Raw genomic sequence first — 27,146 nt, 5'->3', positions numbered from 1 at the left:
GCCACCATCAGGGGTAGCCCCTCCCACTTCTCCCCCAACAGGCCTCCAGTCACAAGGGTCACTCTCTCCCCTCCTCCAGGCCCGCAAGACTCAGCGGCAGCCAGGGGGCCAACCCAGGAGACCGTGGCTGTGGGCGAGCGTCTGTCGGCCAGTGTGGTGAAGGACAATGCCCGGCAGACCCGCACTCTTGGGAAAATACTTGACAAAATCACCCAGATGGAGCACAGCCAGGGTGAAATGATGGAGGCACTCGGTGATGTGGCCACCAACTCAACGGCGGTCATTACATGTTTGAACGACATACAGACCGCCACAACACGCGTGGCCCATGAGCTGAGTGCCCTGACCCAGGCTGTGCAGGACAATACTAGGTCTGGCCAGGCCAATGCGGCTGCCCTCACTGCCTGTCTCACTCGAATTGCAGGGGCCATGGAGGGCAGGCCAGCAGGGGCGGCTCCTCCTTCCCCAGCTCAACCCCCCCCAGGAGGCTCCTCCTTCCCCAGCTCACCCCCCCCAGGAGGCTCCTCCTTCCCCAGCTCACCCCCCCAATGGACATCCTCCGCGACGGCGTGGCCGTGGCCGTGGCCGTGCCCCTGCCCGTGCCCCTGCCCAGCCAAGGCGTAGCAATCGCCGCCACTAATTATTTAGCAGGGATACTTTTGTTTTTTTGTTTATGCAATTTTTTTTTATTATTATTTAATTTGGTCTTCTGTACTTATGATTTGATTTATGTGTGTGAATGATGTGTGAATGTGGGGGGGTGGCATTCCTGATAAATTAAGGGTGTCACCCTCAGTTTTGGTGGAGTAGGGATCCCCAGGACCAGGGAGAAGTGCAATCCCAGGTTCCTGAATGGTGTATGAATGCACAGTGACATAATTGGAGCCGTGGCGTGGCGTTACTGCTCCCAAGTCCCAAAGGGGGGGGGGACTTGGATCTAATCCAATTCGATGTGCATGTGATGTGTCTGTGCTAGGGACCACAGTGGTGTGCATTCATGCATTATCATTGTGACTTTATTGATGTGCATTTACAGGGAAAAGATACATTCTTATTGTGACATTATTCATGTACGTTTACTGGGAAAAAATGCCTTCTGCAAGGCGTCTCCTGGCTGCTGTGCCCTCAGCAGACCGGGTAGAGTTGGTTGGGGGGGTATTGCCTGGGTCGGGGGTCAGGTCATCACATAAGTCAATATGCAGTCCCCTTCTCAGGGAAAAGTTGTGGAGTATACAACATGCCCCAATTATTTGGCACACAAAGTCTGGGGAATACAGCAGTGTACCCCCAGACTTATCCAGGCATCTGAAGCGGGACTTCATAAGCCCAAATGTACGTTCAACCACTCCCCGGGTACGTATGTGCGCCTGGTTGTAGCGTTGCTCTCCTGGGGTTTGGGGGTTCCTGAATGGGGTCATCATGTGAGGTCCCAGGGCATATCCAGAGTCACCTGTAAGGGAAAAGACAGGAGGATATTAGTCATGCATGTGCCCCTTGTGATGTCAGCATCATGGGGGGGACATACCTGACACACATGTCACTCACCAATCAGCCAGCTGTCTCCATACATGTTCTGGTCCAAATCTCTGGAGATCTGGGTCTGCCGGAAAATATAGCTGTCATGGCAGGATCCCGGAAATTTAGCACAGACGTGCCAGATGAGGCCATGGGCATCTACGATCACCTGCACATTTATGGAATGCCAGCCTTTACGATTCCGGAACATGTGCTCAGTATCATGGGGGGGGTTGTAGTGCCACATGGGTACAATCAATGGCCCCGATGGTGCGTGGGAATCTGGCAATGTGATAGAAGTCTGTCATGGTCTTCAAACGCTGGTCCTCCTGGGTGGGTTTTTGAAATTGATTTCCCATGCGCCGCAGGATTGCAGGGACCACTTGGTGCACACACCTGCTCATGGAGGATTGTGCCATCCCAGCCACGCCTCCACTTGTGCGTTGGAAAGAGCCAGTGGCAAGAAAATGCAGAGTTGCCAGTACTTTGATGAGTGGCTGCAGTGCATGGGAGCGTTGTGTTGGGCTGGTGAGATCATCCTGAAGGATTGTGGTTAATTCCAGGATGGCCTCACGGTTAAATCTGAAGTTGCGGAATACCTCAGAAGCAGGCATGCCAAACACATCTTGGCGTGGGCGGTATACCCTCTCCTGTGCCCTCCTCCTCCTCCTCTGTGCCCTCCTCCTTCTTTGCGCCTCTAAAGACACTAATGCAGCTAGGATCATTGATGGTCCTGGCATTTTGGCAGACAGATTGTAGTCCTGAAAGTGTGTGTCTGCTGAGCTCTTCCTCAATGGTGTTGCTTCAGCAGACATTCAGACGGCATGTGTAAAATTAGGGCTGCTTTTATAAAGTGTAAATTCCCACCGGGAAACTAACAGGTGCGCACAGGGCGTAATCTACAGCGCACACACTTAATTCTGTGGATCGCCCTATCTCCCTCATTTGCATCTTTGCCTATCAAAAAAAGCGGCGTGCCTAGCGTAATTTGCGCCCGAGAATGCGCCGGTGTAATTATTTTAGGTAGGACGGAAAAGCCGGAATTTCAGGCGCTTCTCGTTTTGAGGATCGGGCGCAAAGATACACGCCGTGTACATTTAGAAAACTCGAGTTAAGTCGGCGTATCTCTTTTGTGGATCTGGCCCCCAGTGTGCTATGCTAAAACTAACACAATGACGGCGCAAAAGAGGGAGATTTGAACCACAATACCACAAAAAGTTGATAAATAAATTGTTATAAAAAGGGAAGGGGAGGAAGGGAAACAAAAAGACCAGTAACTGGATAATAATAAAAAGGATGTTAATGAAAGTCCCAATATTTAAAGTTCGTATATAAACAGTTCAAAATGACATATTCACCGTGGCAGCACTTTGGAGAGTGAAGCAAGACTCTGTAATAGCAAAAACAAAAAGAAAAAATGCGCCTACTAAGTGCAGTATGTCTGATAATATGGAATTTATTAATTCATTAAAACAGCCAAATGGCTACTCACTAAAAAGTAGTACAAAAAGCGCTCATAAAAAGGGGAAGTGTAGTCACTGTAGATCGTCAGCCGATGATGGTGGCTTCTCTGGTGAAGATATTGTTGGTTGCTGTCCAGGAAAGAAGTGAGGCGGAGCACTGCGGGAACAGCGAATCCCGGAAGTACCCAAGTTTTGACGGTACATGACCCCGTCCATCATCCCTTTGCTGTAGTGAACTTGTCCTGTCCCCTAAGCAGAAAAACACCCCCAAAGCAAAACATTTCCACCTCCATTTTTGATGGTGGAGATGGTATTCTTGGCATCATAGGCAGCATTCCTCCTCCAAACACGGCGAGTTGAGTTGATGCCAAAGAGCTAGATTTTGGTCTTATCTGAACACAACACTTTAACACAATTCTCCTCTGAATCATTCCGATGTTCATTAACAAACTTCAGACTGGCCTGTACATGTGCTTTCTTGAGTAGGGGGACCTTGCGGGATTTCCGTCCTTCATGGCGTAGCGTGTTACCAGGTGTTTTCTTGGTGACTATGGTCCCAGCTTCTTTGAGATAATTGAGAAGACTTTCCCGTGTAGTTCTGGGCTGATTCCTCACCGTTCTCATGATCACTGAAACTCCACAAGTTAAGATCTTGCATGGAGCCCTAGATCAAAGTTAGGCCCTAGAAAAGTTTGTGCTTTTTCCATTTGCGAATAATCGTACCAACTGTTATCACCCTCTCACCAAGCTGCTTGGTGATGGTCTTGTAGCCCATGTCAGCCTTGTGTAGGTCTACAATCTTGTCCCTGACTTTCTTGGGCAGCTCTTTGGTCTTGGCCATGGTGGAGAGATTGGAATCTGGTTGATTGATTGCTTCTGTGGACAGGTGTCTTTTATAAACTGAGATTAGGAACACTCCCTTTAAGAGAATGCTTCTAATCTCAGATTGTTACCTGTATAGAAGACGTTTAGGAGCCAGAAATCTTGATAACTTATAGGGAATCAAATACTTATTTCACTCATTAAAATGAAAATCAATTTATAACTTTTTTTAATGTATTTTTCTGGATATTTTTGTTGTTGAAAGTGCAGAGGAGTGTGCTGTGCTCTCTGCTTCCCCCTAGAGTGCAGTACCCGGCTGAATGAGGAAACTAAAAAGATACTTTGTTAGAAGCTAGATTTGTTTTAAAAGGGCTTTATACATGTGTATGTGCATGTGAGTGTCTGTCTGTATGTGTTTGTGTGCATGTGTCTGTATGTGTGTGCGTGTGCATGTGCATGTGTCTGTATGTATGTGTATGCATGTGTCTGTATGTATGTGTGTGCATGTGTCTGTATGTGTGTGTGCATGTGTCTTTATGTGTGTGCATGTGTCTGTATGTATGTGTATGCACGTGTCTGTATGTATGTGTGTGCATGTGTCTGTATGTGTGTGGGTGTGCATGTGTCTGTATGTATGTGTATGCATGTGTCTGTATGTGTGTGTGTGTTCATGTGTCTGTATGTATTGAAAGAGATTAATTTCCTGTCCCAAGACAGGGGAAACTTGTACGGCTTTACCGGCTCTGATGGTATTGCAAGAAATGCACACAAACTGCTTGCTTAGTTGCTAAAAGTGTAAGAGAGCCTGAGCTTCAGCTGAGGGCTGGTTTTATTGCCAAAAGACATCACAAAACATATGCATGCTGATTGGTTCACATTATACATCCACACCCACTGATCCTCCCATTCACCCTCCCCTCACCCACCCCTTTACATGCCCTCCTGTGAGCACATGTAATACGCCTTTGTCCAAAATGAATACACAGGGGCTCTTGGTCAGTTTTGCAAGGGCTTCTTCATAGCACAAACAGTCCCGAGATACAAATTCCTTTGGTGGGGGAGAAGACAGGGAGGAGGCTTGAACACATTAGAAGCATAATGGAGGAGACAGTCTTTTGTCCTTCATTCTCAATGCTGAGTCTGTTACTTTAAAACAATATCTGATATAAAATCCTCAAGGAAAATAAACACTTATTGTGATACATATTTTTCACACATGCATATAATGAATATAAAAACAATATAACAACATAAAAAGATATAAAAATAAATTAAAGGAATATAAAAGAAAAGAAAACATTTCTGTGGTTCTAATAACAAAAATTAGACTTAACATAAAATAGGAATTTTAGGATAATCTATCACAGTATGTTTGTGCATGTGTCTGTATGTGTATGTATCTGTATGTATGTGTGTGCATGTGTCTGTATGTATGTGTGTGCATGTGTCTGTATGTGTGTGTGCATGTGTCTGTATGTGTGTGTACATGTGTCTGTATGTGTGTGTGCGAATGCATGTGTCTGTGTGCGCATGTGTGCACGTGCATTTGTCTGTATGTGTGTGCGCATGCGTGTATGTGTCTGCATGTGTGTGCATGTGTCTGTGTGTATGTATGTGTATGTGTGTATGTTACTTTTAATCCAGACCCCCCCATTCCTGTACCATCAGAACTGCTTTTGTAGGGCTTGTTTGTGATAGTAGCCAGGACTGATGCTCCTCTAAAAAGAAATCCATGCACAAAGCTCCTCTAAAAAGAAATCCATGCACAAAGCTGAGCCCTAGTTCTCCTAAGCCATGGTAAGTATTGCCGTCATTCCCGCGTCGAAATTTAAACATCAACGTCGTTTGCGTAAGACGTCCGTGAATGGCGCTGGACGCCATTTACGTTAACGTCTAAGCAAATGACGTCGGTGCGACGTCAGTTAGCGCAATGCACGTCGGGTAATTTACCCGACGGAGCATGCGCAGTACGTCCGGCGCGGGAGCGTGCCTAATTTAAATGGGACTCGCCCCATTCGATTGCGCCGGACGGATTTAAGTTACACTGCTGCAAATTTCCAGGTAAGTGCTTTGTGGATCGGGCACTAACTTGTGTAATTTGCGGCGGTGTAACTTAAATCAGAAAAGTTACGTTGCGTCCGCTGGTTGTGAATCTGGCCCTATATGTATAATATTTGCTTTTTTACTGTTTGCTTATTTATTAGGAACTTTTATACATTTTCCTTTATTTATGTTATTAAGGGTACATGAAATCCTTCAGATATTATGCAAAAAATGATAATTAGTAAAACCCCACTATTCCACTTCGGTTATGGGTGCATTATACTTCCTTTGTAAATAGAATGATGTCACAGTTAAATAGAGATGAATCTTAGAGTATGTAGTCGCACACATCTTATGATTCAATTTATTGACTATTACTAAATGTTAGCTGTTAGATACTGCACATTGTTCTCGTGAGCAGTAACACTGTGATAGTTCTGTCTGAATGTGGTGATGAGAGAGGCAGAGTATACAGCCCACATCCATCTCCTTACGGAACCTGGCTGATTTACATCCAATTTGGAGCACCACAGAATGACGTAAAACATTAAGTGTGCTTATTCAGCGCACGGTCACGTAGACTCCCGGGAAGAGATGGGATGGGTAATAGTCCCATTATTAGACAACGTGCTGTATCTCCAGCTTTCTCCTGCCAACACTAAACACCCAAATTAAATTCCCATCTAGTGTGAGTAAGCCAGTTCCTGTCCCAATTCTCTGCTTAGCTTGACCGAACAAATGTGGCCTGTAGGGCATCTAATACTGTAATTCTTTTTCACACATCATCATACTTATGTTCTGAAAGAAAATATTCTGATGGATTTAAATGTAACTTATATTTACAATAACAAAACATTCAGCATGCTTGCATGAGTCTTACGTCCAAAAAAATCACACTACAACCTGATTATTTTTTGATGCTGGATTTGATACAACCACTTCAGTAATCTTTCCATCAATTAAATCTTCTGCCCTTGTTGTTTTAACTTTAGATAGTCCTTTTTTTTTTGCCAGTAAATACCTTATACAGCCCACTTCCTGTTTCTTGACTGGTGAAAAGCCTAGGCTTATGACATCATGCACAACTCTCTCTCACTCTGATGAGAGTTTGCCAGGAAGGGAGGGGGATTGAGTCACAAGAGGGCCAATGAGGAAGTGAACAGGCAGCAGTTTCAGCTGCCCAAGGTTAAAATGATTGCAGCCAGACTCAGTGGAGGGAGATTTCTGCAGCATAGTTGGCAAGTACAGAATCACAGTGTATAAAAAATAATATGCAAAGTGGTTGGAGGGAAGCTTCAGAATGGCAACAATGTTTTTATTACAAATTATGTGAGCAGACTGCAGTTTCTCTTTAACGTGTATGCCGAGCCAACTTTTTTTTTCAAATTTTGGATACAGTGGAGCAAGATCCCCTATTTGGTTTTACTGCTGTCAGAGGTAGGGTTGCCACCTGTCTGGGATTCACCCGGACAGTTCAGGTTTGGAATCATGCGTTTCCGGGTTTCAGACTGCCTGAAATACGGACACATGACTCAGACTGGACTATAACTTCCCAGCAGGGTTGCTGGCTGCAGCTGTCTAAGCCTAGAGTGTCTGTTACACTCTCTTTCACACTGCCCAAAGCCAGCACTAATTCCCCCTCCCCAAACCCAAACACACATAGACAGGAGAAGAGAGAGGGCTCGATCTGCATCTCTACCCCCACCCTCTGTGTCTGCCCACACTCCAATCCCCGGCACTGTGCCTCAGAAAAGGAACGTGGGGGCCAGAAATTTGGAGTCCAGCAGCCTCAGATACATCTGGGTGAGAGGTGCTGACTGCCAGGGGGTAAGTGAGATCACAATCCATCCCTGTCTGTGATTGAAGTCTCCCCCTTCTTTTTCCTGCCTCTAAGTGAGTACACAAAGATAAATCAGGGTTCTCAGAGCACTCCTTACATAGCGTTCCTCTTTACACCAGAGGCCACAGTGTTCCCCCTTTACATCAGAGACCTCTCGTACATCAGAGTTCTCAGTGTTCCCCCTTAAATCAAGGTTCCCAGAGCATCCCTTATGTTAGAGTCTCCAGTGTTCTCCCTTACATCAGAGTCTGTAGAGTTCCCCTCTAATGCCCCGTACACACGATCGGAATTTCCATTGGGATAAACTCAGGTGGATTTTTCTGATGGAAGTCCGTTCAAGCTGTCTTGCATACACACTGTCACACCAAATTACAACCGTCCAAAACGCGGTGACATACAACACTACGACGAGCCAAGAAAAATGAAGTTCAATGCTTCCAAGCATGCGTCAACTTGATTCTGAGCATGCATGTTTTTTTTTTCTCCGTCGGAGTTCCATACAGACGAACGGAATTTGTCTGCAAGTTCTCTTTCTAAGTCCGTTGCAATTTCCGATGAAAAAACTGGGAACTCTGGACTCCTATGTAAAGGGGGCTCTTGTTATTAACTTCATATGTTTAGAAATGTTATTTAATAGCAATTTAATAGCAAAATATATGTAAAGTTTATACTATATTTTTTTTTGCTGTGTACCGCTAAAGTGTTTGGGTTTGACTTGAAGAAAAGGTGGCAACCCTAGTCAGAGGTTTGTTAGGGATATTTTATTCTTTCATTTCTTATTCTGCTGACAAACTACACGTGGACACGACTAGAAATAAAAATCCAAAAGGGGTTCTAACCTTCCACTACTCTATTAAAAAAGCAGTTGTTTTTTTCTGTCTATGTTGTGTTAACTGGTAAAATGTTAACAGATGGTCAGAAAGTGAGGGAAACTCACTAACTTTACATTTCTAACAAACAGAGTCCCAGATAGCAGTAAAACCTGGAAGGGGTTCTAACCCTTTCCCACTCTATACACAACTATTAAATGACTTGACATACACTTTAACCCTTTTATGACCTCTTAACGCATATGCGTTGCTGGGCATCAAATGTTCCTGTGCTGACAGCGCGCTCACTGAATGCTCCCAGCACTGAGACTGAGCTGTAAAATACCAAGCTGGTCCCCGCTTATAATTAGTAGTCAGTGGGACTGACACCCGATTATGTTACCACTGCACTGTGGCAGCCAATCACAGTGGTCCGGTGATCGGCCTTCAGAGAATATAACATATAGCTCAGACAGAATCAGAATACTTTTGGTAGCATCTTAAAAGACATAGAGCACACATTTAACTAATTTCAAGTGTTTGTAAAGGTTAAGATTTTTTTTACCTTCATGCATTCTAAGCAAAAAACCTTCTGTGTAACTGCCCCCCACCCCCAGATCCCCTAATACTAACCAGCTCTCAGGGGACTCTGCCTCCTCATTGGCTTAGACAACAGTGGGAGCCATCCCGCTGCTATCAATCAAAGCCAGAGTGCTAATGAGGAGAGAGGGGGTGGGGCCGAACCAAGGCTCTGTGTGTAAATGCAAAGGCAATGTTGCCCATGCACACATTAAAGAAAACCAGCTTTTCAGTGATGCTGGGTGCTGTAATGACAATAGGCTGGAAACCGTGGATAAGCAAAGTGAAGAAATGTCATCAGCACACCAAGGATTCCCGGAAAGGGTCCAAAGCTTTATTTTGTGGTCACATGCCTGATGAAATGGCCCTGCGTGGCTCCGAAACGTTGCTGTATATTTATCATGTGACCACGGAATAAAGCTTTGGACCCTTTCCAGGAATCCTTGGTGTGCTGATGACATTTCTTCACTTTGTGTATTAATAGAGACACAGAGCGGGGGAAGAGGAGCTCAAGCTTGTCTTGCATACACACGGTCACACCAAATTCCGACAGACAAAAACGCAGTGACATACAACACTACGACGAGCCAAGAAAAATAAAGTTGAATGCTTCCAAGCATGTGTCAACTTGATTCTGAGCATGCACGTTTTTTTCCGTGTTGAAATTGCATACAGACGAACGGTTTTCCCGCTGGGATTTTTTCCTGACAGGAAAAAAGAGATCCTGCTCTTTTTTTTTTCCGGCACTTTTCCTGTTGGTAAAAGTCAGATGGAGCATACACACGGTCGGGATTCCCGATCAAAAGCTCTCATCAGACTTTTTCCGACGGGAAAACCGGTCATGTGTACGGGGCAAATAGTTTGATCAGATGAAAACAGTTGGCATGTTTTTAAAGATAATAATAATTTACAAAGAGTATGATGAATCATTCTAAAGAGCTGAGTTATTTCTCTACCAGGAGAAGTTTAAATCTGACTGGTGCCTAAGGAGAAGAAATTACAATTGTTAATAAGAATATATTAATATATTAGGCCTGTAATGGCTCCACGGTTACCTATTTATCTAAAATATTATGATTTATTTCTTTTTTATTGAAGCTTTCAGTGACGATTTACCTTACTGGTAGAATTGTTATGCTGGAGTTTAAAAACACTTCATTACTGGGCACTTAAACCCCCTTTGTGCCCAGACCAATTTTCAGCTTTCAGCGCTGACGCATTTTGAATGACAATTGCGCGGTCATACAATGCGGTACCCAAATTATATTTTTATCATTTTTTTCCCACAAAGAGAGCTTTCTTTTGGTGGTATTTGATCATCTCTGTGATTTTTATTTTTTGCGCTATAAACATAAAAAGATTAAAAATTTTGAAAAAAAAACACAATATTTTTTACTTTTTGTTATAATAATATCCCAATTTTTTTTAAAAAAAATAACAATTTCCCTCGGTTTAGGCAGATACGTATTCTTCTACATATTTTTGTTAAAAAAAATCACAATAAGATTATATTGATTGGTTTGCGCAAAAGTTATAGCGCCTACAAAATAGGGGATAGATTTATGATTTTTTTTAACTAGTAATGACGGCGATCTGCAATTTTTTTGTCAGGCCTGCGATATTGCGGCGGACGTATCGGACACTTTTGACACAACTTTGAGACCATTCACATTTATACAGCGAACAGTGCTATAAAAATGCACTAATTACTGTATAAATGTGACTGGCAGTGAAGGGGTTAACACTAGGGGGTGAGGAAGGGGTTAAATGTGTATCCTGGGTGTGTTCTAACTGACTGGGGGAGGTGACCGATGCTGTGTCCCTGTATGTACAAGGGACACAGATCGGTCTCCTCTCTCCCTGCCCTGACAGGACGTGGAGCTCTGTGTCACCGCTGTCACCGACGATCGCAGGTACCCGGCGGCAGGGGCGGACTGACCATTGAGTCACTCGGGCACTGCCCGAGGGCCCCATGCCACTAGGGGGCCCCATCAGGGTTGCCAGGCTCAGTAAAACCAGGGACAGTATGTAAAAATCTGTGTTTTTTTTAGATCTGTCCCTGATATGTCCGAAACTGACATGCTTTTAATGTGAATATCCCAAGATTTTAGCTGCCCTGCCTCTGCACTGCCTCCTGGCGTGGTGGCCATCTGTAAGCCAGAGGGGCCCCATAATCTTCTTTTGCCCGGGGGCCCCATGAGTTGTCAGTCCGCCCCTGCCCGGCGGACATCGCGGCCGCCAGGCACACGCAACGGCTTCCCAGCGATGCGCCGGGCACGTTGTTTCCCCGCTGCGCGCCCCCAGCGGCGCGCATGGGGAATGTCAACAACAGGACGTCCAAAGACGTCCACTCGGCACTTTTTATTGAAGGTGTGTTTTAACAGTGAAATTACCAGTTATTTATTGGCTAGGTAATTCCATAAAGTAATCTAAGCATTATGAAATGTAATATTTTCTCTTAGCTGTAAGGCTAAATACTATTTTCCTCCCTTTACTGGGGCTCCAGTTTGTTTCCAGATGAAAGATTCCATAGTTTCCTTTATTTTATCTACTTATTGGAAACACAATAGGCAAAAAACAAAAGAAATACGTTAGCCTCAGGCCTAAATTTATCACTAGAGAATCTGTCCTAGCCAAGAGATGCTACATTTGTTCTAGTTTCCAAATCCTTAAAGAAAATCACATGAAACTGATTGTGATTGACATTGAATAGAACCCTCCAATTGTTTTGTTACTTTGTTGACTATGCCTAAATACACCGGAAAACTAGACTTCCAGAAAAATGAAAACATACATTGGTGTCTAATTCTGTGGATGGATAGCCACTGAGGGCTTATGTTCTAATGTTTACAACAATCCCTCTAACACAGCGGTATACACAGATCATAGGGTCCCATAGAAGATCATGAGGACCCCTTGAGACCTCTCTCTGTGGCACCTGGCAGTGCCAATTTTTACAATACTGTAATTGATCTCAACATATGTTCTGCCAAAATCAAAAACAGATAGCATAGAGTTGTTAGCATGGATAGTATACTGCTAGGGACCAGTGCTTTGGATAAAACATATAAGGGACAACAGAGCAGGGTATTAAGCTGACAATAGTAGAAATGGTGGAAATGAGGGCGCTAATTGTGTCAATCTCCTAACAGAAGTGTTATTAAGAAAGATACACGTGTTATGTATGAATCTAAACATACAAAATAATTACTATAGTTAAACACTCAACTTATAATACGACAATAAATTATTAAATAAAGATAATTTCATATAGAAAGTCCACACAGAAAATCCGTGAAAAATTTTGAAAAAATATATATAAATTGAACCAAAGTGATTTTTATGTAGAACAGTTCATAGGAAAATCCAAAAGTAAAAGCAGAATTCTTCTATAAGTGATCATGCAAATAGTGTCCAGATGATAATGCAGCCTTCACCATCCACTAGATTTCACCCGAAGTGCTTTTGATATAGATTGCGCTTACCACAATGTATGGACCACTTTACACTGAACAGCTGATCCCGGCGCAAGCAATTGCAGACAGATAGGATCCAGGACACTCAGCGGCATGGCACCAGCTTAGCCTAGCAGAGTCCATATGTCCACTACCCTAGGGGTGACACGCCAGCAGTCCCAGTGCCGGGTAGGCACAAATTCAAGTAAGAGGCCAATCAGCCTGTTTTTAATATATGCTTTTAAATAAACGTTTTTACACTATGAGATCCCTCTTTGTTTTCTGTGGGTGGATCTAACGGACGCCATTATTGAGGAAGTTCCAGATCCAGACACACAGGGCCAAATTCTCAAAAACTCTGCGTAACTTAAATTTCAGCAGTTAAGTTACACTGACTTAAAATTTCTACCTAAGTGCCTGATCGTCAAAGCACTTAGGTAGAAATTACACGCTGTGTAACTTAAGTGCCGCCGTCGTAAGGCGGTCCTCCTCTCCTGGGGGCGTTTAAAATTTAAATGAGGCGCGCTCCCGCGCCGGCCGTACTGCGCATGCGTGTGACGTCATTTTCCCGACGTGCAGCGCGCGAACGTAATTAACGCCGGTCGGCTTTGAGAATTTCGACGGGACACTAAAGTTGCGACGGGTGAAAAAAAAAGACGCGCCGGGAAAACAAATAATTATAAAAAAAAATGACAGCGTCGCTCAGCATGCATTCCTGAGAGGGAGAACTCCATGCCAATTTTCAAAGAAAAAAACGGCATGGGTTCCCCCCCCAGGAGCATACCAGGCCCTTAGGTCTGGTATGGGTTGTAAGGAGACCCCCCCACGCCGAAAAATTGACGTAGGGGGTCCCCCTACAATCCATACCAGACCCATATCCAAAGCACGCTACCCGGCCGGCCAGGAATGGGAGTGGGGACGAGCGAGCGCCCCCCCCCCTCCTGAGCCGTGCCAGGCCGCATGCCCTCAACATGGGGGGGTTGGGTGCTCTGGGGCAGGGGGGCGCACTGCGGGCCCCCCCACCCCAGAGCACCCTGTCCCCATGTCGATGAGGACAGGACCTCTTCCCGACAACCCTTGCCATTGGTTGTCGGGGTCTGCGGGCGGAGGCTTATCGGAATCTGGGAGTCCCCTCAAATAAGGGGGCCCCCAGATACCGGCCCCCCACCCTAAGTGAATGGATATGGGGTACATCGTACCCCTATCCATTCACCTGGAGGCAAAAAGTAAAATGTAGTAAACACACAACACAAGGCTTTTTAAAATATTTTATTATTCTGCTCCGGATGCCCCCCCTGTCTTCGTTATTAGCTCAATTACCAGGGGGGCTTCTTCTTCCGCTCTCCGGGGGTCTTCCGCTCTCCGGGGGTCTTCTCCGCTCTCCGGGGGGGGCTTCTCCGGACTCCGGGGGGCTTCTTCCATCTTCTCCCCTCTTCCGCTGTTGACTCGGCGAACCCCGGTTCTTCTGCAGCTCTCCGGTGCCTTCTTCTTCAGCGCTGGCTGCCTGCTATGTTTGTGTGTTAGCTCGATTTCAAACAGGCAGCCAGCGCGGTCTTCTGTGGCGTCAGGGTCTTCTCTTCCTTTCTTCCGATGTTGCCTCGTCGCCTGTTGTCGCTGTAATGATGGAAGCGCGCCTTGCATCCCATTTATATAGGCATCACCGTCCCATCATGCTCCGGTAGGTACCCACGTGGTGGGTGCACGTGGGTAGGCACCCACCACGTGGGTACCTACCGGAGCATGATGGGACGGTGATGCCTATATAAATGGGATGCAAGGCGCGCTTCCATCATTACAGCGACAACAGGCGACGAGGCAACATCGGAAGAAAGGAAGAGAAGACCCTGACGCCACAGAAGACCGCGCTGGCTGCCTGTTTGAAATCGAGCTAACACACAAACATAGCAGGCAGCCAGCGCTGAAGAAGAAGGCACCGGAGAGCTGCAGAAGAACCGGGGTTCGCCGAGTCAACAGCGGAAGAGGGGAGAAGATGGAAGAAGCCCCCCGGAGTCCGGAGAAGCCCCCCCCGGAGAGCGGAGAAGACCCCCGGAGAGCGGAAGAAGAAGCCCCCCCTGGTAATTGAGCTAATAACGAAGACAGGGGGGGCATCCGGAGCAGAATAATAAAATATTTTAAAAAGCCTTGTGTTGTGTGTTTACTACATTTTACTTTTTGCCTCCAGGTGAATGGATAGGGGTACGATGTACCCCATATCCATTCACTTAGGGTGGGGGGCCGGTATCTGGGGGCCCCCTTATTTGAGGGGACTCCCAGATTCCGATAAGCCTCCGCCCGCAGACCCCGACAACCAATGGCAAGGGTTGTCGGGAAGAGGTCCTGTCCTCATCGACATGGGGACAGGGTGCTCTGGGGTGGGGGGGCCCGCAGTGCGCCCCCCTGCCCCAGAGCACCCAACCCCCCCATGTTGAGGGCATGCGGCCTGGCACGGCTCAGGAGGGGGGGGGGCGCTCGCTCGTCCCCACTCCCATTCCTGGCCGGCCGGGTAGCGTGCTTTGGATACGGGTCTGGTATGGATTGTAGGGGGACCCCCTACGTCAATTTTTCGGCGTGGGGGGGTCTCCTTACAACCCATACCAGACCTAAGGGCCTGGTATGCTCCTGGGGGGGAACCCATGCCGGTTTTGAATTTAAAAATTGCCGTGGAGTTCTCCCTCAGGAATGCATACCAAATGCCGTCGCTGGAATGGGCCTTTACAAGGTTTGGCTAACTTTCCACATTGTAAAACCAGCCCTAATTTTGCGCCGGCAAATTCGGAACTTAGGCAGAAATCAAAGTGCTGAAATGCTTTGAAAATCTGCTTAAGTCCTCATTTGCATACGCAAAGCTGGATTTCAATGAGAAATGCCCCCAGTGGCGGATGCGGTACTGCATCCTAAAATCTGACCGTGTAAGTGTCTTACACATGTCAGATTTTCTGCCTAACTTTGGAAAAAGCCTTTTGAGAATCGTTTCCAAAGTTAGGCACAGGGATACGCAGGCTGAACAGCAGTTAAGTCTGCGTATCTCTTTTGAGAATTTGGCCCACAGTGTGCAGACACTTAAACCTGCTCAGCGTACGAGACCAACTTTTTCATTAAAGTGGTCCATACATTGTGGTAAGCGCAATCTATATCAAAAGCACTTCGGGTGAAATCTAGTGGATGGTGAAGGCTGCATTATCATCTGGACACTATTTGCATGATCACTTATAGAAGAATTCTGCTTTTACTTTTGGATTTTCCTATGAACTGTTCTACATAAAAATCACTTTGGTTCAATTTATAGATATTTTTTCTCATTTTTTCACGGATTTTCTGTGTGGACTTTCTATATGAAATTATTTTTATTTAATAAGATGGTTAATGAATTTAGTGTCGTATTATAAGTTGAGTGTTTAACTATAGTAATTATTTTGTATGTTTAGATTCATACATAACACGTGTATCTTTCTTAATAACACTTCTGTGTATTCATGTTAGGAGATTGACACAATTAGCGCCCTCATTTCCACCATTTCTACTATTGCACAGTATATATATTATATATCTGAACTTTGAGGAGCAGCTCAAATAATATATATTTTTTCACATACGTGATTGTATAATATATGTTTATCACATTGGCGCGGAAAACACCCCACTTTTTTTTTATTAAGCTGACAAGCCTTTTACAGCAGCTAAGAAAACACAGCTTGCTGTAAAGGGACCTATGGTGTTCCAAAATGTAATCCTGGCCATCTGACATTAGCTCTCTAGACTGGATAATTTACAGAGGTCAGGGTCAGAATCAACTCCAAACTTTCTGATTACTAATGACACAATACTTAATATGTTTTATCTGCTCAGTGCCCGTTCATACTACTGCGACTTGGGATCCGACTTGTGTCGCCCCAAGTCACGCGTCATGAGAAATTACATTAAAGTGAATGAGAGCCTTCTTAATGCACACTACTGAAGTCGCTCCGAATTCAGAAAAGATTCCCGTACTACTTAAAGGTGACCTGTACCCATTGATTTCAATGGAAGTCGCCTCCAAAATTGGATCAGTGTCTTAACTAAAGCAACTTTACAGGAAGAGAAAATAGTTTTCTCAGGCAAACCCCTCCCTCCCACAGAGCTGATTATTGTTTGATCGGTCACTGGCAAAGTTGCCTGTCCTGGTGACGAATTGAAGATGCCTCGAAGTTGCCTTGAAGTTGCCTCAAGTTGCCTCGCAAAGTCGTGCTGACTTTCATGTCGCTGTAGTGTGAACCGGCACTCATGCACACAGATTGTCTACATTTAATTTGCCTCAATAACCTAAACACTGAAGCCCCTCTCCCACCCCCAGGGACCCCCCGGAACATCTGTGTGGGCTGCTATGTCTATAGTTATGCTACTGATCTAAGTTAATCAGCCAAGATATCTAGGTGACTTCAGCAAATCTGAAAAGGAATTCAATTTAACCTCCCTTTTTTTTTTAATAACAAGCAGCCTTTGCCTTTGTAAAAAAAAAAAAAAAAAAAGACTGTCTCTTGCCAGTATGCTACTGAAAAAAAAAACATTTTAACACACACTGTTAGACTGGACAGCTCAGTTGGTTAGCAGGCTGGTCGTTAAGTTGAGCCAGGAATTTCTTTGGTTTTATTTTGCATGCGTTGCCCTTCCATGCGCTCCTTGCTGCAAAGGCCAATTATAGGTGAGGGCAGTGGTTAGCATTCTATGTCCCAGGGGCCTCCCCTAAGTGTTTCAGGAGATCTTGGTGGACATGCCAGAAGGATAGGAGATTTTGACCTCTTTGACCCAGACTAATCTCAAAATATCACCACTGAAAGCTCTACTGGGACACCCATTTGAGGAGGTACCAAAACACACCAACAAACTGAATTATTTTATATTCTTAGCTGCCAGGATAGCAATTGCTAGGCCATGGAGGTCCTCATAATCCCGTTCCCACTGATACACTTTAAGCTCTCAAGGATTATGATAAATGAAAATCAGCTACATTATAAGACAAAATGTCCTTACTAAAAAAAGTGGGACCCTTGGATACGTTATTTCAGCAGAAAATTGAACAGAATATCTGACTGGCCTCAGGGAATGGGAAGAGAGATGGGATACATCTCTTCATACACCATCTCTTGCCCTTTTTTTTCCCTCTCCTTTTCTTGCTATTCCCCTAGTTTCCTCTTGTTTATGCACATACATGCTGCAATTTACACCAACACCGTTATGGTTGTCATGAGCCCTTTTGGATACAGGGGTACCACCTATTAACTTTGTATCTCACTTTGCTGTTCCATTTTATTTCAGGCACATGAAAAATGATTTGTTAATATGGTGATGGTCTTAAGTGTGTGCAATCTGCAAATATGTTGGAATGTTGGAAACCTTGTTACATTTGTTTGAAAATGTATGGACTAAAATGACTAGTTTTGTACTTTGTATTACTGTAAAACTAATAAATAGTATTGGAATAGAGAAAATATACTGCAAGTCTTTGCAGTCCTTGGACAAGATCCAAAAAGAAATTACGCCGGCGTATCTATTGATACGCCGCGTAATTCCTAAGATGCCCCGTCATATCTTTGTTTTGTATCCACAAAACAAGATACGACTGAATGTGGGCTTGATCCCACTGGAGTACGTCTTAGTACGCCGTCGGATCTTAGGTGCATATTTAGGCTAGCCGCTAGGTGGCGCTTCCGTTGATTTCCGCGTCGAGTATGCAAATTAGCTAGATACGCCAATCCACAAACGTACGTCCGCCCGGCGCTTTTTTTTATGTCGTTTACGTTAGGCTTTTTTCAGCGTAACCTTACCCCTGCTCTATGAGGCGTACGCAATGTTAAGTATGGACGTCGGGCCAGCGTAGAATTTTCCGTCGTGTACGTCGTTTGCGTAAAACGTTTGCGAATAGGGCTTTGGGTAAATTACGTTCACGTCGTCTAGGCATTGAGCGGGCGTAATTTAATTTGAAAATCCGACGTGATACTAAGCATGCGCGTGCATGCGCCGTACGAAAAAAGCTTAATTTACGTGGGGTCAAGCTTGTTTTACATAAAACACGCCCCCCTGTTCATCATTTGAATTCCGCGCCCTTACGCCGGGAGATTTACGCTACGCTGCCGTAACTTTAGAGGCAAGTGCTTTGTGGATACAGCTCTCAAAGTAGCAGCTGCATAGCGTAACTATGATACGCTACGCCTGCCTAAAAATACGCCACCCTACGTGGATCTGGCCCCTTGTGTTTTGATGCACCTCCAACATATTTAAAAAACTGAAAGTTCAATTGAGCTTTAACCCAGAAGCCCATTGCTTGAAAATATATATTTTTTTTCTTGCATGTGTTCAGTACACCTTTTTATATCTACAGAGCTTCTGATAATAGGGGCTATTGTGCCTGGAGCATATCTACAAAGGCATCCATCATTTCCTGTAGTCCCCCCATAAGCCATTCAATGTGGACTATTTTGAATAATATGCATCCTATCCGTATAGCTATAATTTAGTATATCTTAATAACTACCATTTTGTTTTACTCCATTAAGCAGTGAAAACATGTTTTGACCGAATATATATTATTTCTAGAAATTGACCAGAATCTTTAGCACTGCTTAGGTGTACATAAACATGGAGAGTATTTGCCTAGCCCTCAAGAGGAATGACCTTTCATAGCCTTTTCAAGAAAAGTTTATATTTTTCATAATCAGCATGGGCTTCCCATTCCTTAGCTGTGTGCAATAATGGTTAAGGCTGGTGTAGCTAAGCGTCGTGAGACATAAATCGCTCTATCTTTTTGCAAATGATTTCCCCCGGGGCGCAGAATGTCTTTATCACACAGCTCAGTTTATGCTGAGCCGTTCATAAGCATAGTGAAGTGTCAGTGCCACCTACTCCTATAAGTCAATCTGTAGCATCGGGTTTCCTGGGTAAGAAATGTAGCTCATGGTAATTGTACTTACACATCCACCTATCACTTAATGCATCAGTCTTTCTTATATGAAGGATGATGATATATTTTATTATGAATAAAAAATCTCATGGCTTTAGGCAGAGGAGTAGGAAGCTTCTGTTGTGCCACATAATTCGATATATGTATTGCACCACCTAGTTACGAATAAATGCTTTGAATTTAGTTGGTATATGCATATGGTAAACAAAAAGCCAATAGTAGCTTAAATGATTTCACATTGTAGAAATCCTGGGCCAGATCCACAAACGAATTACGCCAGCGTATCTATGGATACGCCACGTAATTTTTAAAATGCCCCGTTGTATCTCTGTTTTGTATCCACAAAACAAGATACGACTGAATCTGGGCTCGATCCGACAGGCGTACGTCTTAGTACGCCGTCGGATCGTAGGTGCATATTTACGCTGGCCGCTAGGTGGCGTTTCCGTCGAATTCCGCGTCGAGTATGCAAATTAGCTAGTTACGGCGATCCACGAACGTACGTCCGGCCGGCGCATTTTTTTACGTTGTTTCCGTAAGGCTTTTTCGGCATATAGTTACCCCTGCTATATCAGGCGATACCTATGTTAAGTATGGCCGTCGTTCCCGAGTCGAATTTTGAAAATGTTACGTCGTTTGCGTAAGTCGTTCGCGAATAGGGCTTTGCGTAGAATGACGTCACCGTCGTAAGCATTGGCTTGTTCCGGTTTAATTTCGAGCATGCGCACTGGGATACCCCCACGGACGGCGCATGCGCCGTTAAAAAAAAACGTCATTTACGTCAGGTCACGACGTATTAACATAAAACACGCCCCCATCACATACATTTGAATTGCGCGCCCTTTACGCCGCCTAAGTTACACTACACCGCCATAACTTACGGCGGGAATTCTTTGAGGATACAAAAAAAAATTTAAGTTACGGCGGCGTAGTGTATCAGAGATACACTACGCCGGACGGAGAGAAGCGCCGCGCTTCGTGGATCTGGCCCTAAGAGTGTGATAAAAGATATGTATTAACAAGCACTCATGCTCATGGGATCTATGAAAGCACACCAAAGTTGCAGCATGCAGGAATTTTGGTGTGCTTTCAGAAAGTGCACCAAAATGGACATAATAGAACTATATAGGAAAGTGCAGCAAACCTGCACCAACCCCGCAGGTACGCTACTCTGCTTTTGTGGTGCGGTCAAACAGCACTGCATCAGTCTAGAAGCATCCTTATGCCACGTACAGACGATTGGAAATTTCAACAACAAAACCCTGGATTTTTTTCAGACGGATATTGGCTCAAACTTGTCTTTCATACACACGGTCGCACAAATGTTGTCGGAAATTCCGAACGCCAAGAACGCAGTGATGTACAAGACGAACAACGGGAAAGGGAAATTCAATATAAGTCGTGTTAGTAGAAGTTTGGTGAGAGATGATTTGCGCTTTTCAGCATCGTGCTTTTCAGTCCATTACAGAGTGACGAATATGCTATCTCCTTTACGAACGCTAGCTTTACCAGACCGAGCGCTTCCGTCTCGTACTTGATTCAGAGCATGCGTGGAATTTTGTGCATCGTAATTGCCCACACATGATCTGAATTTACTAGAACGGATTTTGTTGCCGGAAAATTTGAGAACCAGCTCTTAAATTTTTGTTGTCGGAAATTCCGACAGAAAATGTCCGATGGAGCCTAGACACTGTCGGAATTTCCGACAACAAGCTCCCATCGAACATTTGTTGCCAGAAATTCCGACCTTGTGTATGCGGCATAAGAGTAAATGGAGGGGAAAAAAAAAATATGATTGTTAGACAAAAAGAGGCCAAACACATTATCAGTGCTACCAACAAGTGAGGAAAATGGCTAAATCTATTGAGAAAGGAGACAAAACCTTTACAATACAATTGGTACGTGATGCCGAATGACTATTTTGCCAAAAGTATTGGGACACCTGCCCTTACACGCACATGAACTTTAATGGTATCCCAGTATCACATCCTATGGTTCCAAATAAGCACTATGGATCTACACATTTCCACAACGAAATAGATTCACTAAGATCCAATGACCTTTGATGTGACTGCACAAAACTAGAAAAACAATAGTCTTTACACCATCCAACACGTGTCACCCAAAACACAATTCTAAAGGGGCCCGGTTGTTACCATAGGCAATCCTTTATATAGAGCCATCTGCAAAAAACAGCAGTACAACTTATATGAGATAAAAAGAAGACAGTCTTCTATCCTGAATAGTCACCAAATTGCCTATATTCACAAAAGAGTCCCACCAGTATCACAATTCTTAATCTTCACAAGACAGAAGTGGCGTACAAATGGCGTTAGATACGAGAGTGTGGTTGTAAAAAGGGTACAATGTATAGTAGTGAGTGTACATCTTGTATAACAGTGTAAATTTGCTGTCCCCTAAAAATAACCCAACACACAGCCATTAATGTCTAAACCGCTGGTAACAAAAGAGAGTACAACCCTAAGGCCCCATACACACGATAGAATCCATCCGCTGAAATTTATCCGCGGATCGGTTTCAGCGGATCGACGGATTTATCTGTTGATCCGCTGGAACGTACACACTAGCGCCCAAAAATCCCCGCGAACCAGAACGTATGCAACGTAAACCACGTAAGACATCACTATAAAGGGGAAGACCAAAGTCAACGGCGCCGCCCTCTGTTCCGCTTTTGCTAGTTCCGTGTGACCGCGTGCTAGTGAAGGTTTGGTTAGAGCCGATTCGTGCTTTTCAGTCTCCGCATTTTGACAGTAGGTATTCTCGGGTTCAGTGCGTTTGCTTGCGGGTTTGCAGTTGGCATTCGGGCACAGGCTTTCAGCACGTTTCCGCGTACTGTGCGCTCGTATCTGTGTGTCGTGCGGGCTTAGCAGGTTGTGCTGGATTTGCGAGTGCTTTCTGTTGGAGTGTGTTCTTGACTGACCAGCCGGCCGGTTTGAATCCATGATGGAGCAGCAGCGTCGATTCTCGCGAATTGGTGCTGGTTATGGGATTGCTTATGGCCATGTCCAGCGAACCTGTTTATTGGCCAGGAACACTGGGAGGAGGCGTTTCTGGACCAAGAATTGGTTGCGCCAGCGTGACCAGTTTTCTCATATGCCTCTGCTTAGGGAACTCCAGGAGAATAATCCTGATGATTTTCGGAATTTTCTCCGCATGACGGACCCCGTATTCAACCGTCTGCTGGGTCTTCTGTCCCCCTATATCACGAGGCAGGACACTGTGATGCGCGATGCCATCACGGCCGAGCAGAGGCTTATTGCCACGTTGCGGTACCTGGCGACTGGGAGGAGCCTGCAGGACCTCAAGTTCTCGACAGGCATCTCTCCCCAGTCACTTGGGGTCATCATACCGGAGACGTGTACTGCCATCATACGTGTTTTGAAGGAGGAGTATATTAAGGTAAGTTCCCTAATTTGAACACCACAATGTTTTTTTTTTAAATGTGTGAGAAAGTCAATTTTTTTTTTCTTCCCTAATAACCCTGAGATTGTAATCTGCTGTGTGTGGGATGTTCCCTTTTCTCCCCATGCATGTTGTTAACCTTTACATGTTTGTTTTGGGCCTACCTGCATATTTTGTCCTTACCCACCATAATCCTGTCCAGCATGCTTACCTAGGCCCCAACACACCTAGCCTAATTTTTTGTTATCTTTTGGCTAATCCATTGTAGCTCTGCCCCTCCCCCCCTCCTCCCCCCCGAAAATAGTTTCTTGCTCTATCATCAGAGGGATGTGGAGTCTGATAATTAAGTGGGCCTATATTTTTGGAAATAAATACTCACTTCACAATGCTTTTAGGAAATGTGAATCCTCTTGTTGATGTTGCACAATGATGGTTTTTGTAATTTGTTTGCAATGTTTATGTGCCAAAGTACTAAATCTCTTTTTTTGTTTGTCCCCACAGCTACCCTCCACACCACAGGAATGGCAGTCTGTGGCTTCCCAATTTGCCCAGCGTTGTGATTTTCCGAACTGCGGTGGAGCAATAGATGGGAAGCACGTCCGCATTGTGCCCCCACCCCACTCGGGGTCCTACTATTATAACTACAAGGGTTATCATAGTATCGTGTTGATGGCGGTGGTGTCGGCACAGTATGAGTTTCTCTATGTGGACGTGGGGAAGAACGGCCGGCTGTCAGATGGGGGAGTGTTCTCGCAGACAGAATTCTACGATCGTCTCCAAACTGGTGGTCTGGCACTGCCACCAGATGAAGATAATGTGGAAGGACTTCCGTTTGTGTTCCTAGCGGACGAAGCATTCGGGCTTGGACCTCACCTAATGCGGCCTTTTCCCCAGAGGACCCTCACCTTACAGAGGAAGGTGTTCAATTATCGGTTGTCCAGGGCTCGGAGGGTAGTCGAGAATGCCTTTGGGATCCTCACCAACCGGTTCCGCCTGTTCCTGACAGCTATACATCTGGCGGAATATAAATTGAACACCATTGTATTTGCCTGCTGCATTTTGCACAACTTTTTACGCAGGCATTCCCAGACGTACCTACCCGACAGCGTTTCTGAGGCAAGACTACTCTCAGATCCTCTCCCTGGGCTGGTCACTGGTCGCGCTGGCATTGGCACCCAATCAGCTCGTGAGGTACGCGACAATATGTTGAGTACTTCATGGGTCGGGGGGCCATTGCTATGCCAGATGATATTACTTTCTAATTCGGCCCCCAAAAGAAAGGAATATTCACAGAACTAATAAATAATTAGACCATTGGACTTTATACAGTTGTTTGTCATTACTGCTTTTTCTATTTTTATCTGTCTTCCTGGTTTGCACCAAAAATAGTGCACTTCTAGTGCCAAATGTATGGTTCAGGTTTTAGTAAATAAACACAATTGCACATTATTCACTCATCTCCAAACTGGGTATTCAGCATCTTAAATAATCAAGCCACTCCTTGTAATGATTTTCTAAAATATTTTTTTATTGTCAGCTTTTTCCTTTTTTTTTTTTTTTTAGGAATAATTTTATTATTAAACATGCCAACATTTTTATTTTTCATGGTTTTTTTTTTTTTTTTTTTTTTTTCGTATCAATTTTTTTGTTTTTTGGTCCAAACCATTTTGGATATGTTTTTTTGGTGTTCACAAACAATGTTGTACAATTGTACAATTTTTCACAAAAAAAATGTATTTAACAACTGTAAACGTCACAAAATCTTTTTGGTGTCCTAAAATTATTAATGTTTTTTTTTTAAAAAATATTTGTGCACATTTTGGACCTTTTGGATTTTTTCATTCTTTTTGTGCGTAATTTTGTGAGAAAATATTGATCACATTTTTAAAAGCTATTTGTTCACCCAATAATTTTTTTTTTTGTTTTGAAATATTTAGAAATAATTTTTTTTTGATTATTTTTAAAAATGTTTATTTATTTTTTTTTGGGGTTTTTTTGAATTCCAAAAAAAAGATTGATCTCATTTTTTGGATCGATGTGTTAACCAATCTTTTTTTTGTTAACTAATTTTTGATTTTTTTTCATTATTTTTAGATTTTTTTTTAACTTTTTCTGTTTTGTATGGCTTGTTGATTTGAAGCCATTTTTAAAATAAAAATAAAACATGTCCCAAAAACTAAAAACACAAATGTGTCACTATTGCATTCCCAAAAACAGTCATGGTGTGAGGTCACACCGGAACACGCCAAAATTTGAAGATGCACACATTCAGTGCTATTCGCCAAATGTCAGTTCTACAACAACGAAAGACTTTAAAATGGCGACATGTGCTATCTGCCATCATGGGTGAACAATGTCTGGGTTTTGTGGGAGCAAACCCTTCCTCGAAAAATAATTGACAATCGAGGAGGGGGTTGTACCCACAAAGCACAGATATTCTATATTCTGTGATGGCAGATAGCACATGTTGACACACTGTGTGTGCATCTTCAAATTTTGGCGTGTTGCTGAGTCATACATAAAAACAGGTTGGGGGATGGGCGGGGGGGGGGGTGTTTAGTCTTTGACACGGCCCATCATGTCAATGATGTTCTTATAGTTTTGCTCTATAACCACCATTCTGTGCCGCATAGTGTCCAGCTCGGTGCAGCAGTCGACAATTACATTCCGCACATTCTGTTCCATCTGAACCATCTGTTGCCGCATATTCGCCATTTCGCTGCTGCACTCCATTACTTGCTGGATAATAATTCCCGCACTTGCCCGAGAAAAATGTGGAACAGCATCTTCATCCCCTACAAAATTTGTAAAAAATATAAAATTAGCCATTTGACCGGCCTAGATACATCTAGGGTTGCCACCTCATCCCTTTAAACCAGAACACATATTAATTACACAGGTTCTGAGGCTGATTAAAAGGTGGTAATTTAACTCACCTGGTGCCATATCTGCATTACATTAGCCACAGAACATGTGGAATCCATATGTGTTCGGGATTAAAGGGATGAGGTGGCAACCCTAACTACATCTGTTTTGCCCTATCAAGCTGGGATGACACTGACCTGATGTCGTGTTGATTTCCTCCTCCACCACTTCTCCATCTTCATAAACTCCTCCTTCTTCTTCTTCCACCAATCCACCATCTTCAAAATCTCCTAAATCTTCTTCTTGAATTTCATCTTCCTCCTCAACAACTACCAGATCTAAAATTACGCCATCATCCTCTCTTCCTTCCTCCTCCTCCTCCACATCCTTATCTCTTCCTTCCACCTCCTCCTCCACATCCTCCTCCTCCTTATCCTCCTCTCTTCCTTCCTCCACCTCCACATCCTCCTCCTCCACATCCTCCTCCTCCACATGGCCAGATGGCAGATCCCGGGCGTGTCTGGCCCTCTCTGCCTCCTCGAATTGCTGGCGTCTTCTTTCCCCTAGAAAGAATAACCAAAAAAAAGGTATACTCATCAGCACACAGATATTGTAGAGCAGAAATCGCACACATTGCATAGAAGTTTAGAGGCTTTTTTTTTTTAATATTTAGTTGTCTTATCACCCCAAACCTACATTTTAGCATGACTTCTAGGCCAAGCTCTGATTAATTCCATTTTTAGCTTAGTGACACACATGGATGTCCCCCCCTTCAAATTTTGAGCTGAGACCATCCACATTTTAGTGTAATCTTTTGGGGGAGACACAGGTGCTCTGGATTACAGATATGAAAACACCTGCTTAGTAGCACTGTTTGCATTTCCCATTCTTGGATTTAATTTTTCGATTAATAAATTTGTACACAATGTTTACAAACAATGTTTTTGGCAAGAGAGGCATGACCAGGTGTGTTGTTCCTGGGCCAACATCGTATTTTTGAGAAGCAACCTGATGTGAACAAGGTTTCCTATTAACAGTCGTTGGCCAAGCAAATGATATTTTGATAAATAAAATTATTTAAACATGTGTTCAGAAGTACAACCAGGCCAAGGATACAGATGTAGAAATGTACCTGACCAAACATTCAAATAATAAAATTGTCCCCACCCCTCAAACAAAAAAATAACTTACTTTTTTTGAGTATTTTTTTGATTTTCTTGAGTTGATGTGGCTCACGGAGCTTTAAGTCGGACCACCGCTTCCGTAGCTGCTCCTTGGACCTGGCGATCCCAAACATCCTCTGCATTTTACGTGCCACCTTCTCCATAATTTTCCCCTTCCTGCGGTTGGGGGTCTTGTATGGGCCATATTGCCCATCATAGTCCTTCCTCCGCATAA

The sequence above is a fragment of the Rana temporaria genome, chromosome 2 (assembly GCF_905171775.1).
Source record: "Rana temporaria chromosome 2, aRanTem1.1, whole genome shotgun sequence".
Taxonomy (NCBI): Eukaryota; Metazoa; Chordata; class Amphibia; order Anura; family Ranidae; genus Rana; species Rana temporaria.
This window is presented reverse-complemented; position numbering follows the sequence as displayed.